Source organism: Zeugodacus cucurbitae, chromosome 6, assembly GCF_028554725.1.
Source record: "Zeugodacus cucurbitae isolate PBARC_wt_2022May chromosome 6, idZeuCucr1.2, whole genome shotgun sequence".
Taxonomy (NCBI): domain Eukaryota; kingdom Metazoa; phylum Arthropoda; class Insecta; order Diptera; family Tephritidae; genus Zeugodacus; species Zeugodacus cucurbitae.
This window is the reverse complement of record NC_071671.1, coordinates 28,693,617-28,709,100: the sequence shown is the minus strand read 5'-3', so window position 1 is coordinate 28,709,100 and position 15,484 is coordinate 28,693,617. Positions and strand designations below refer to the sequence as shown.

At 34.4% G+C, this 15,484-nt stretch overlaps 2 long non-coding RNA genes across 3 annotated transcripts; both read right to left on the bottom strand.

The window, feature by feature from the left end:
- Positions 1 to 4,456: 4,456 nt before the first annotated feature.
- On the bottom strand, positions 4,457 to 5,089 carry LOC128922618 (uncharacterized). The gene is made up of 3 exons (XR_008471804.1): positions 5,032 to 5,089; positions 4,908 to 4,974; positions 4,457 to 4,682 (listed from the first exon to the last, which is right to left on the bottom strand). It is a non-coding gene; the product is annotated as an uncharacterized LOC128922618 (long non-coding RNA).
- A 6,267-nt stretch (positions 5,090 to 11,356) lies between these two features.
- LOC114804932 (uncharacterized) lies at positions 11,357 to 14,682 on the bottom strand. 2 transcript variants are annotated; one of them, XR_008471864.1, is made up of 3 exons: positions 13,856 to 14,682; positions 13,628 to 13,803; positions 11,357 to 13,565 (listed from the first exon to the last, which is right to left on the bottom strand). It is a non-coding gene; the product is annotated as an uncharacterized LOC114804932 (long non-coding RNA). The 2 variants fall into 2 exon arrangements; XR_003753039.2 differs by having other exon boundaries at positions 13,628 to 13,758.
- Positions 14,683 to 15,484: the final 802 nt, after the last annotated feature.

Genomic DNA, 15,484 nt, shown 5'->3' with positions numbered 1-15,484 from the left:
TGGCTAGGTCATGTTGTACGAATGGACGAAAATGCTCCAGCTCTGAAAGTGTTCGATGCAGTACCCGCTGGTAGAAGTCGAGGAAGAGGGAGACCTCCACTCCGATGGAAAGACCAGGTGGAGAAGGACTTGTCTTCACTTGGTGTTATCAATTGGCGCCAAACTGACAAAAGGAGAGATGCGTTGCGCGCTGTTGTGGACTCGGCTATAACCGCGGAAGCGGTGTCTACGCCAGTCAAGAAGAAGGTGTAATATAATAAAATATTTCAAAATATTTACTGGTTTAATAAAATTAATAAAACATAATAAATAAAAAATAATGCTACAAAAGAAAATTAATAAAAAATAATAAATAAAAAATAATGCTACAAAAGAAAATATAGTAAACAGTTTACACTTCATATCAAAGACAAGAGATGCATATATTGAAAACTTACATAAGCACGTATATAACAATTAAGGCAACGGGAATCATTTGTCTTTTTTTTATATATTGCTAAATTTTTTGTCCTGAAAATTAGGCTATGCTTGAGGTAAGACAGCAAAATACCCTGCAAGACGAGTAGAGTTACTTATCTTATGGAATATTGGTTACCGGTAAAGGAAGCTTGTATTATTATTTTGGTCTCTTTTGTTCTAGCAGCTGGAAAAAAGTTACCATTTACTCTTTTACGGCATGTTAGTGTGATTATCTTGCTCGCTCTCTCTCATTGATTCTGGTGCCAATGCTGCATATGTCTTTCTGCTCTAACTTTTCTTTGTTTTAGAAAGGCATATGTCACTCTGTGGTTAGCAGTGCCCAATGTAGTAGTTTTTTTTTTAATCAGCCATCTACCAGTGGAGACTGTTCGATTTATCATTTTCAGGGTAACCCTTTAATCACAGGTTTTGGTCATTTCTTGGGTCACCGTTACTTAAATTTGGTTCATTGGTCTCCATTCTATAAGTCACCTACTTTTCCGTTTAAAAATGAAAAATTTAAATTGTTTAATTTTTATTTTTATTTATTTATTATAATTGTATGATGTATTTACATTTATAAATTAGTATTGTATAATATATTAAATTTTTAATAATCATTATAGATTAATTTTTAAATATTAGCATTTCAGTACAAAGTGAACTTTTTACAAACGTTTTTGCAGCTATTTATACATTGATTTTTTATACATTGACAAAATTTACATATTTTAAAAATAAAGTCAGTATTAATTATTATATTTTTATTTTTTGTAGTTGTTGTTATACAATTCAAATAAAGTTCCATTACTATTACGAATGTTATTAGTATTCGAACATTCATTTGTATAATTTAACTAGCAGACCCGGCGAACTTCGTACCGCCTTAGCGTAAATTTGGTGCACTACTTTATTTTGTATAGCTGACCTACATATCTTATGTATGCGTACCTATTCAATTTGAACTGGAATCTATAATATCCTCCATATAAAAATGAATACTTATTACAAATTGTTTGTATGGGAGATTAGAAAGGTGTGAATTTTAGGCATTTTTGTCTCTCCGTAAGAAACATCCTCAAACCCCCTGGAATACACACAAAAAAGAATCAGCCAAATCGGTCAAGCCGGTTTCATGCTATGTCGTGACAACGGAAAACGGGTTTAATTTTTCGGTTTTGAGGCTAAGGTATACATTAAATTTGTAAATTTTTCAATGCAGAGAAAAAATTCTTACGCATAAAGACGAAAACGTTATACCTTCTTCAAAGTCGAGGTTGATTTATGTTAAGCAGCATGATAACAACTCACACTACTTTTAATTGCAAGTGAGTGGGGATAATCCAGCAATTTTAAATAGTCTGTGAGATAATTGAATACGTCATCCTGGTTTGTAGCTGTGTCAACTCTCCTGAAATTCTAAATTGTCGCATTAAGATCGAAGAGATTCTTGTTTTTTTACCACCAATATAGGTCATTCAAGCAGTCATTTATGGTTATCATATTGTCAGGAAAAACACGATGAATAAGCTTCTTCTTTGAGTCAATGAAGTGACAGAAATATGTTGGAAATGTTATTAATCCATTGAGGTGTCAACTGGGACCCTATCATTTCCAACTGCTTCTACAATCGCAATTTGATATTGTTGCAAAATTAGTGGTATGTTAGTTGTTTATTGGCGAATATTTATGTGTCGCCATAAAGTAGATGATTTTAATCATGCGATTATCCAGGAATAATTGGAAGAGTCTGGCGTAAATCACCTGCCAACAGAATCATGGCTCCACCAAAAAAGTTTTGGTTGTCGCGTAAATCTTTTGAAGTCCTTCGCAGTGCCTCCAGCGACTTCATGAATATCTGGAAAATCTTCGCTATAGCGCTACTTTGGCGATTTTGCAGACTGGTGTTTCTTCGATTTGCAATTTAGGAATAATTTCAAGGCCGAATGTGACGTTGGTTTGCCTACTAACAGTTGCCAAGTTGCCCCGTTAACATTAGTGGTGAAAATGAGAGAAATTGGTTCAGGAATTACATCAGCCCTCATATACTTTATATGATGATTTTATATTGGACTTTATGCCGAATATATGTTTCAAATTGTGTGTTTTCTTAAAAAAATTAATGTTCGGTTACACTTAGCCTTTCCTTATTTGTTACAAATTGTTTAGGGCTATCGACACAACCTTATACAGTTAAACACTGACAAAAATATTTCAACAAAGCAACAATGACAACCTTCAAAATGTTATTATTTTTTGTTTTCTTTTTTCATACTTTTGTTGTCAATTCAAATAAAATGCTCTTTTTATTATCTTCCTCGCAATTTTTCCATATTTACTTAATTTCTAAACCTTTCCTGCCCTTCCCCGAATATTTCAAGACTTCAATTAGCCAGATCGGTTTGGCCGTTCTCGACTTTTTGCGAGACGAACAGCAATTCATTTTTATATCTATAGATTAGAAATTGTTTGTATGAGAATTTAAAAAAGTGTGGATTTTAGACTTTTTCAGGACCTTATACTTCAAGGAATATTGCAAAAAAAGAATTAGCCAAATCGGTTCAGTTGTTCTCGAGATATGCGGTTAGCAACACATTTTGCGATTCATTTTTAATTAATTTTTCTTAAATGCGTTTTTTTATACTTCACTATTTAATTTTTTATAATTTTCCAACATACAAACCTTGTCCTAACAATAAAGAATTCATAAAACCAAGAATCATCAGATTTGGTGCAATCGTTCGAAAGTTAGAAGAAGAAGATAGATGAGTTTTATTAGAAAAAAGTACAAAGACAATAAGAAAAGCAATTCAAGCAACGGTGCGTTGCTGCAAAATAAGTAACTATAAAACAGAGTAAATATAGTCGACAGCGTATTTACATACGGCAATTTATGCGAGCATTTGATTGTGCTGTTTAGCGTTATTTCACTTGTTCTGCGATCATTTATATATGCAAACTTTTTTGCTTTGTACTTTACTTCAATAAGTTATGTAGTAAAAGATGCGAGAGATGGAAGAGAGAGAGTGCATACATATGTATGTACTTTACTTCATTACGTTATGCTGGAAAAGATGTGCAGAGATGGAAGAGAGAGAGAGTGCGTGCCGCAAACGATAAAGAACACACGCACACACACAAAGCGCGCTTCGCTGTAGACTGCGTTTGGTGAACGAAAAACCTTATGCTTGCAATATTTTTGATTTTTCAAAAACTTCAACCCGAAAGAAAAAGGATTTGATTTCGGAAAATTAAAAAAATAAGTATGCCACTCGCGAGCATAGAGCAAATGTTTTATTTAAAAAAAAATTATAAAAATCGCTTCAGAACTTTAGGAGATTAGCCGTTACAAACATTTTTCATATAAGCGATTTTATATAATTAGTATAGATAATATTTTACATCTAAATTATGAATTAGCAAATGAATAAATTCATACTAAACGCGAACGATTTCCTTATAACTATCCTGTAAGGATCCAACGAAACTAATGAACCAATATTGTTTGATGTCAATTCCACACAATGCTATCCCATATGTACATCATAAAAAGGTTCAACTCGTCGGAAAGTGGTTGTGCAACTGCTAATCTAAATGTCCGATGGGATTGGTTGTTTTCTTGTTTATCATGCCTGAAAAATATTAGAAATAGAAATTGTTATTAACAATTAGAAAATATGAATATATTTGTATTCGTAGTCAAACCTAAGAAAAGTTGTAGCTATTGTAATCCTCCATTTATGCAAAGTATTTGTGTTTATGGTCTGAGTAGGCAATCGAAAAGTAAAGTCCTATCTCGATGAGCAAAAACTAAACTCTACAAGTCCCTCATCATTCCCGTCCTACTTTATGGTGCAGAAGCGTGGACGGTTTCAACATCCGATGAGACGGCACCAGGAGTTTTCGGGAGAAAGGTTTTGCGGATTTATGGTCCCTTAAACATTGGAAACGGCGAATACCGCAGAAGATGAAATGATGAGCTGTATGTGTTGTTCGACGACATAGGCATAGCCCAGCGAATAAAAAGACAGCGGCTTCGCGGGCTTGGTCATGTTGTTCGAATGGACGAAGGTGCCTCAGCTCTGAAAGTTTTCGACGCGGTACCCGCCGGTGGAAGCCGAGGAAGAGGGAGACCTCCACTCCGATGGAAGGACCAGGTGGAGAAGGATCTGTCTTCACTTGGTATTACCAATTGACGCCTAACGCCTTTGTGTTTTCAATATCTGAAATGGATAATGAAAATATAAGTAAATATAAGTAATGCTACAGAGCTTAATGCTTGTAATAACTAAACAAAAAATAAACAACTTTTTAACATCAAAATAAAAATTATTTCAAATAAATTTTTTGGACACAATGCAACAGATGCATTCTTGTACATACATACATATGTATGTATATCTTAATACGCACTAACTCAACATCCACATATACGCATTCATATTTACCATGTTATTTTCCGTTGTTTTCTGCGTTGTTGTTGTTATATATTACACCCATTCTAAATCCATAAACCTGAAATTATTTAAAATTACTAATTTGTATTATGTATTAAAAATATATGAAACATACCTCCACCAATTTCACCGTCACCTCCTTGCTTCTCCTTTGCTGTGCACACACGTATAACTACAATGAAATGAAATTTTAATTATAAAAACAAATAACAACTAAGGAAGGGCTAAGTTCGGGTGTAACCGAACATTTTATACTCTCGCAATTTATATATTTAACTTTATTTATATTATATAATACACAATTTGACCCACATATTCGTCATATATATTGTTTAAAGTCCATTGAAAGTTGGAAACCATAATATTAGGTTAAAAGCACCGAGGTCCTCGTGTTCGATATATGGGGCCCTAAAAACCTATGGTCCGATATCGGCGATTTTTAGAAAGGGGCTGCCAAACTATTAACACAGTATTTGTGCAAAGTGCTGCACCGATATCTTCACTAGTACTTACTTTATATATTGTAAAGTAAACGATTCAGGTTGTCTTCAAAGTTCAAACCAAGTTTCATTGAAATCGGTCGAGTAGTTCCTGACATATGGTTTTTGACCCATAAGTGGGCGAAGCCACGCCCATTTTCCATTTTGTAAAAAAATCTGTGCAGCTTTTATCTGCCATTTTTTAAGTGAAATTTAGTGTTTCTGACGTTTTTCGTTAATGAGTTAACCCACTTTTAGTAATTTTCAACCTAATTTTTGTATGGGAGGTGGGCGTGGTTATGATCCAAGTTCTTTAATTTTTGGACTGCATTAGGAAGTGGCTAAAAAAAACGATTGCAAAAAGTTTGGTTTATATAGCTCTATTGGTTTGCGAGATATGTACAAAAAACTTAGTAGGGGGCGTGGCCACGCCCACTTCCCCAAAAAAATTACATCCAAATATGTCCCTTCATAGTGCGATCCTTCACACCAAATTTTATTTCCATAGCTTTATTTATGGTACTTTATGTGTTTTCGGTTTTCGCCATTTTGTGGGCGTGGCAGTGGTCCGATTTTGCTCATTTTCGAAAGCAACTTTCCTATGGTGCCAAGTTACAGCTTGCACAGAAGGACGAACGGACGGACAGACAGACATTCGGATTTGAACTCCACTCTTCACCCTGATCACTTTGGTATTGTAACGGATTTCCAAAATCTGCCGTTTACTCTAAAACTCTACCCTGAGTTCGATCACTGGATTGTCAAATAAAAGTCACACTTTAATGGCTATACACTAATCTTTATTTCTAATTCCTTATAACTTAACACTTTAGTACTCAATACTCTACTTTACAACTCTAACTTATAACTTGTTTACACTTTGCTCGACAACACTCTCCTTAGAATTGTCCTTACTCGACAACTCTCTTATTAGAACTGTGTCTTGCTGCCAGCCCGGCAGCCCTTATATAGTCGATTGCTAACATGTTATCGTCACTCGAACATTCTGGCAACTACGAATACCGATATCTAGATACATCTGGCAAGTTATCGCCTTCGATTGTCTATTCTAGTTTGTTCTGGTGCCATTTTCGTTACACTGCCCTCCACTTAAGTCTGATCGTCCCGATTAGACATATTTCCAGAATTAAACCCTTAGTATTTCTTCCTTTCATCTCGTCTTCTAGGACACTGTTGTCCTCTTTAGCATTTCTTTCTCCATTAGCATTAATCCTAAACCTTAAATCAATCAGTAACCAAAAATTATCCTCGCAGTGGTCTACGCCTTTGATTCCAGGAACATGGATATATGGACGTCCTCTGTATCTGTGACGATACCTGTCCACCAGCTTTCTAAAATGCTCTTCCAAATTTCGGGTGAATCTTTCCACCATGATATCGAATCGTGGATGTGATGCAGCTTCACATATTTTCCGGACACATAGCTTCTGGCACATCTCCCAACTTTTGATGTCCACGTCCACCATCTCGTCAGTCTCTTTACTACGAATTGCGCACATATTTGTCCTGACCAACAAAATATTCCTGTTTCCTGATTTGCTGGTAGGTAATGGACCAGCTACAACTATGGCAAATTGCTCTAATGGCGTTCCCGAACTGTACTGCTTCATCTGACCATGTCTCTTGGAACTCTACACTTCATTTGCAGTGCAATCTCTCATTGATTGACGACAACCAACCCAACAAAATCGATTCCTCAACCTTCCCAAGGTTTCCGTGATTCTTATGTGTCCTTCACTTGGACCTTTGTGCATCTCGTAGCAAACTTTAGGCGATCTTTCATTTCGAACAACCACGAGAGATTGGGAGCAGTATCCTCCTTTGCCTTTCCACACTCGATATAAGCAACCAGCGACCAACTTGAAACTGTTCCACTGTGCCTTTAGAATAGAGGTTCTGCATACATTTCTTCATTCTTTGGATGTTTCACAACTGGAGCTTCATCTTGAGATTCTTGTTCCTTCATATCACAATCTTTTGTCCATGACACGTCTGTCTTTTCTGGGATCACCTGCATCGATTTATGCACCTCCTGTTCCTTCAACTGCGTCAACACCTGTGCCGAAACCTGTGATGGTATACACTCTCCATGCACTTCTAGCTGTGTTGACAACTCTTCCCTTTGTAAGGTCACCTCCATCGACTCCTCCTCTTTCAGCTGTGAAGACACCCCATTCACTTCCAATTGTGATAACAGAATCTCTCCATGCGCTTCCAAAGGTCTTGAAATAAGCGCCTCATTCGCTTATTCGTGCGCTTCCAGCTGTGTTAACACGTCTGCTCCTTTTGAGGTCACATCCATTGACTCCTCCTCCTGCTTTTCCAACTTTGAGGATAACCCATTCGCTTCCAACATCCGCTCTTTTAACTGTGAAGAAAATTGAGCTGATATTTGCGTTGATAGCTCTGTTATTTGTAAGGACACTTGTGTTGACAACTGTGACTGCTGTGCTTTCATCTCCATTAATTCTACTGACTGCGCCTGGAACTGTGACGACATCTGCGACGACAACTGCGACAACAATTGCGACGATATCTGCGAGGACATTTGGGATATTGCAGACAAAACCATGTTCATGTCCTGTATCCCTGAGGAACATGTAGTCTCTTCCTTTTCTTCTATCTTAGTTGTTGATTCTTCCAACACCGATTCGAAAACATATTCGTCAACGTTGATGTTTTCTTCTTCCATGGCCTCTCGCAACCGGGCTTGCAATTCGGATTTCAAACCATTCGTTGCTAAACCTCGTTGTTCCAACTCCTTTTTGAGTTGTGGTATCCTTAATTCACTGAACTTAACCATTATCTCCTATGGAATTTTATTTGTCAATCCCACTTCTGACACCAATTGTAACGGATTTCCAAAATCTGCCGTTTACTCTAAAACTCTACCCTGAGTTCGATCACTGGATTGTCAAATAAAAGTCACACTTTAATGGCTATACACTAATCTTTATTTCTAATTCCTTATAACTTAATACTTTAGTACTCAATACTCTACTTTACAACTCTAACTTATAACTTGTTTACACTTTGCTCGACAACTCTCTCCTTAGAATTGTCCTTACTCGACAACTCTCTTATTAGAACTGTGTCTTGCTGCCAGCCCGGCAGCCCTTATATAGTCGATTGCTAACATGTTATCGTCACTCGAACATTCTGGCAACTACGAATATCGATGTCTAGATACATCTGGCAAGTTATCGCCTTCGATTGTCTATTCTAGTTTGTTCTGGTGCCATTTTCGTTACAGTATGTATAACCCTATTCTAACTCGTTTAGTTTTGGGTGTTACAAACAACCGTTATGTGAACAAAACTATAATACTCTCTTTAGCAACATTTGTTGCGAGAGTATAAAAATAGAGTATAAATAATGCATTTATAAGATGGATAAATATCCAAAAACACTTAACAAAATAAAAGAAATATTTAAAACGCACTTACATCCATTCACTTAAAATTTTATTTTCAAATGAACAGCGGCCATGGAGGCGATTTTTGAACGGTTCATTGTATCTCTCTCTTACACATACAAAAATTAGAGTTAATGAATTTTGCTACTCTAACTACCGAGATTGCCACTTAACTACAAAAAGTTAGCAATGTGTATGTGTTGGTAAAAGCTGAAAAAATTTGCATGTGAAGTGGTGTATGAGTTAGCTCCGTCTTGTAGGGTAGTGTTTTACAGTTCATACTTAAGTTATGCTTAAGTACTAATTTGAGACTAATAGCCAAAATACTATCCAGCAGTGGTAGTGACAAAGACAGCAGCAGTGATCAGCTGTTAAGGGTTATATCGATGTTAAATTAGTAAGCAGTGACAGTAAATTAAACGAAAATATTTTCATGAGTTCCAAAAAATTAGTACAATGAGACTTCATGGTGCACTTATTAAATAAATAATTTTTCTTTTGTTTTTTGTTTGTTTTAATATTTTTACATTTTATCCCTGCTGTTTTATTCGAATTTATGTCGGCAGCGGCTGTAAATTTAGAATTTGCGCTAAAATAGGCAGTACTGCTCACTCCCACTGCGTTATTGTGAGAGCTACATTTTAATCATATTAATTCCAAAATAGAACCTGATTACTGTCACTGCCAAAAGACAAAACTTATGTAACAGCTGATTGTTGTTTTGAATTATTTGTTAAAAGTACTAAATAAGAAACCGTTTGCTGAAAAAAATGTAGAATTGCTTATATACGATGACGGTTTTATGATTTTATGATTTCCGCGAATTGCAATAGGTGAACGATTCGATTGTGGTAAAATTCGGTGTTCTAATTTAAATTTATTTTTCATCAATAAACATTTCAATTTGTCAAACTTATTTTTAGCCAGTCTCGAAACTTTCCCTGCAAGACTAGTGGAGTTACTTATCTTATGGTGTATTGGTTACCAGTAAAAAAAGCTTGTATTATTTTATTGGTCACTCTTGTTCTAGCAGCAGGAAAATGTTACCATTTCTCTTTTTTTACGGCATGTCGGTGTGATTATCTTGCTCGCTCTCTCTCTCTGATTTTGGTGCAAACCCTGCATATGTCTTTCAGCTCTAATTTTTTTTGTTTTGGAAAGACATATGTCACTCTGTGGTTATCAGAGCCCTCTGTAGTAGTTTTTTATTTCATCAGTCATCAATCAGTGGAGATTGTTCGTTTTATTATTTTCATAATCACCCCTTAGCCACAGGAAGTAAATGTATTCGTCATTTGTTGGGTTACCGTCTCGTTACTTAAGTTTATTTCATTGGTCTCCATGGTTTATTCTATAAGTCACCTACTTTTTCGTTTAAATATGAAAAATTTAAATTGTTTTATTTATAAATTAGTATCGTATTTTACATTTTTAATAATTACTAGCAGACCCAGACACACGTTTTGTGGCTAAATTAGTAAATCTTTCAACGCAGAGAAAAAATTCTTACGCATAAAGACGAAAACGTTATAGCCGATAAATTTTAAAATGATTGATAGACATTATTGTAGATCTGTGTTAAGCGTAAATCACAATAATTTGTATAACTTTGATTTTTTTAATCGTATATTGAAGAAAGTAACAAAATACTAAATTTCATAGTTGGCTTTATCTTGGCTTTGGTGACGATATTGATTATCTTTTTCACAGAATTTATGTTACGCAGCATGATGACAACTCAAGTGCTGAACACAAAGACGACGACACGACACGACGTAGCGACGGCTGACCACAAATGTCGCTTCGAAGCCAGCGTCTTGAACATTTTGAAGACGGCAGCAACATATCAAACAGCAATTTCATTGTTGCCGTACTAACATCTTTCACTTCAATAAAATTTACATATTAATTGCATATAAATTGGCGATTTATTTGTTTTAAATAATCGATTGTTATTATATATGATATTTCAAAGCTATTTAACTTTTCTGATGGCAAAATAACGTCATACTTCAAAAATCTGTGCCCATGAGAACGCGTGTATTTTAATATTTGACAGATGTCGCTCGTCGCTTGTCGTCTTCTATGTGTTCAGCACATCACACTACTTTTAATTGCAAGTGAGTGGGGATAGTCCAGCAACAAAGATGACATGATACGAAACTCTTTATTCTGAGAGAGCGCTGTAAAAATCCACAGTTTTTATAACATTTGACAATGATCCCACTATGTAAAAAAAATAAATTGGGCATTTTAGAAATAATTTTTGGGTATTTTAACTTTTAAATATTATTTTTAAATGATCTGTTCCTATTAGACCTATATCATATATATACTAACTTCAATATACTTATGTACTAATTATAAATAATTAAGAAAATAAAAAATTGATTTTATATAAAATCATGCAACAAAATATATTAATTTATTAACATAAAATATATAATATATTAAATATAATGATGTCATTTGATATATTAGATGTCATTTGTAACAAATAATAGCAAAAAAAATAGTTGCACACAATTTAATATTATCAGTGTATTTCCCTAAAATTGTATTTCGCACCGATTTTGTCATATACTTTTACCGGTATTACTTCTGGCATCCCGCCTTTTCTGTCAAAAATTCCTTCAACTCGCATTGCTACCAACTTAAAATGAGAGATCAGGGAATTCGGTTTGAGGAAAAATGAGAGAGTTTCGTATCATGTCATCGTTGCCAGCAATTTTAAATAGTCTGTGGGATAATTGAATACGTCCTCCTGGTTTGTAGCTGGATCAACTCTCCTTTAACGAAATTCTAAATTATCGCATTAAGATCAAAGTGATCCTTGTTTTTTTACCACCAATATATGTCATTCAATAAGCCATTTATGTTTATTATATTATGGTTTCAGGTCAGGAAAAACACGATGAATAAGCTCCTCTTTCGAGTCCAAGAAGTGACAGAAACCCGTTAAAAATGTTATTAATCCTTCGAGGTGTCAACTGCGTCGCTACCATTTTCAACTATTTCTACAATTGCAGTATGATATTGTTGGAAAAATACTCGTATGTTATTTGTTAATTAGCGATTCTTTATGTGTCGCCACAAATTAAATGATTTTAGGCATGTGATTAGTTTGTCAGCAACACTTGATCCAGGAATAGTCTGGCGAAAATCACCTGCCAACAGAATCATGGCTTCACCAAAAATATTTTCGTTGTCGCGTAAATCTTTTAAAGTCCTGTACAGCACCTCCAGCGACTTGAATATCTGGAAAATCTTCTTTATAGCTCTTTTTTTGGCGATTTTGCAGACTGGTGTTTCGTTGATTTGCAATTTAGGAGTAATTTCAAGGCCGATTTGCCGTTTGTCTGCCTACTAACAGGTGCCAAGTTCCCATTATAACTGGGCGTTGAAAATTAGTGAAAACGGTTCAGGAATTACCTCAACCCTCATGTACTATATATGCTGATTTTTGTTATTCTATTGGACTTTATTTCAAATTGTGTGTAATAAAATTACATCAATAAATTGCGAGAGTATAAAATGTTCGGTTGCCTTTCCCTACTTGTTACAAATTGTTTTGGGCTATCGACACAGCCTTATACAATTGAACAATGATAAAAAATTTTTAACAAAGCAACAATGACAACTTTCAAAATATTATTATTATTTTTTTTTTTATAATTTTGATGTCAATTCAAATAAAATAATCTTCTTGTTGTCTTCCTCACAATTTTTCGATATATACTTACTTTCTAATCCTTCCCTGGCCTTCCATAAATATTTCAAAACTAAAATTAGCCAGATCGGTTTGGCCCTTCTTGACTTTTTTCGCGACTAACGACACAAACCATCCCGGTACCTCTAAAAACATTCTAAACAAAGAATTTGCGAAATCGGTTCAGCGGTTCTTGAGTTATGCGCTTAGCAACACATTCTGCGATTCATTTTTATATTATAGATTAATTTAAATATTAACATTTCAGTACAAAGTAAACTTTCAATTTTACAAACGTTTTTGCGGCTATCATTTATAAATTGATAGAATTTTCATATTTTACATATAAAGTTAGTATTAAATATTAAATTTTTATAATTTACAAATTCTCAAAAGTTTTAAGTATTGTTCTTTTGTGTTATACAAAACAAATAAAACTACACTACTATTACGATTGTTACAAATATTCGTAAATTCATTGTATATAGATGTTAATTTAAAAATATTTTACATTTATATTAATAAATTTAGCCCTATTGAGAACGTTCAAATTTTATAAATTAAGAATCATAATATTGAAAATGATAAATTGTAAGTTCAGCTTAACAATTCCTGCATAGTCCATTCAAAATCAGGATAAACAACTTCTGCGCCTCAATATTGTTTTTTCGAGCTCTGTTACCTTGTTAACTATCCATTGTGATTCAAGGGAATCATAGGAGACACTGTTTAGCACGTCGACAATAAGTAGTGAAACTGCTTCTCCAAAAGTCCGATGTAATTGTTATTTGCCGGTTGCGTTGTGCGATTTTGACTTTTATTGTGAATTTGGATACGTATTATTTGTTGTTGCTGTTACCCATCTGCCTAAAAGGGCATAATCCTTATTCTGCTTCTCTTTTTAGTTTTGCATGTTTGTGTACGGACCAGATGTGCGTTGCAGCTCGCATTGCCTTCCAACACCATTTTCTGCAGTTATAATCTTTTAAAATACGATGCAGTACCCAGTCAAACATAGTACCGTTCTGTAAAGAGAAAATTTACTATAAATATAAAAACATATCAGTACCAAATTATTAATACTCACTTCAAATTTTCTTTTCATATGAATGGCGGCCATGGCGGCGGTTTTGAACGGTTCATTGAAGTACGTGCATCTCTCTCTTATACATATAAAAATTCGGGTTAATGAATGTTGCCACTCTAACTGCCATTTAACTACAAAAAGTTACTATTGAGTATGTGTTGGTAAAAGCTGAAAAACTTTGCATGTGTGTTAGATTATCGCTGATAAACTAAAGAGGGATATACATACATGCATACTGTGTCGCAAGTCAGTTCGTTTTACACTTGTGCGACATGTTGTTCAGACATCATTCCTTTGAAATCGTTGAAGTGAACGGACAAGGCGTCATCGAGAAAATTGTAGCGCTTGTAATTTCGGTGTGCGCTTAAAATGAGAAATAGGAAGTATAAATGGTAAAAATACCAAAGTGTTGGCAGTACCAGACTTTTCTGACTTTTTTTTACTTAATTCGCTTCCATAGGAGTTTCGCCTACCATTTATGTGCTTTATCAATTATGGCATCCTCATCAATTTCTTTATATTTATTTAAAAGTCTTTGCCAATTCCTCATACGCTTCGGTCTATTGGTATAATGCTCGTTTTTATCTCTCATATAACTTTTTTGCCACTAGCACACAACCTTCGAATGCAGAATTATAGCAAGAATAAGATCTTGTTGGCAGATCTTCTTTAGATAAGTGGAGTGGATGCTCCCGGTCACGTTGAGTAATTCCTTTGATTTTTGAAATAATACAGAACTCACCGTTTGTACGGTATATAAGATAAGAATGAGTAGACACAAGCGACTGCTTTCTATGACGTTTATTTAGTAAAGCAAAGATAACATGATACGAAACTCTTTCATTCGAGAGAGAGCTGCGAAAGTCCGCAATTTTTATAACATTTGGCAGTGGTGCCACTGGGCGAAAACATAAGTTAGGAGATTTTTATTCAATTTCTTGTGTATTTATTATTTATTGGTTCGCAATTTACGCTTAATAGAGACTTCTTAACCAATATTACGCCAACACATACATTTATAAATATATATTTTAAGATAAACAATAAACATCTACACATGAAAATAATAAAATATTATAATATTTAAAAATCGTACATATTATAAGTCAACATAAACAAATATGTAGCTTAGTTTTCTGCAAATATTTTAGTAACACATATATTTATTTATATATTATAAATAAATAAAAACCTTAATATATTCTCTAAAAGTTGAAGAGTAAATTTATACCCTAAAAAAAATTTGTGCTAAAGAACGTACATATATTACTTTGACACAAATAGCCACCGTTTCTTAAATAATATACACATATTAACTCCATTTAAATAAAAGTGAATAGTAATTCAAAAATCACAAAAAACTTATCGTACAAAAACGAACTATTTAATCATTTATTTCTGCGGGATTCTAAGTGGTAGCTTGTCATTTTGACTGTCAGCTGTTCAGTAGCCCATGATCTGGCTTTGTTGCCAACATCAAAAATGAGTTCATGGGGTCTCTCAACCAACAAAAGAGAAGAGTGCCGTGACAATATAGAGACGCTTAAGTGCTGAACACATGGACGACGATAAGCGACTAGGGATGCAAACGATGTATCGATGTTTTTGAAACATCGATGCTTTCGTCTAAAAATATCGATGCATCGATGTCACTTTCAACGATGTTTTATGTCGATGTTTTATATAAAAATTTGACTTCACACTTTTTCGGGTATTAACTCGAAACCCTCTATTTGGATACGCTTTATTGCATTGGAATTCGATTTTTATAAAATACGGAGAATTCGTTAAGGGAATGTGCGCTTGGACAATACTGCGGTTACTTTTATGATTTATTTATACAATTTAATTCTGGCG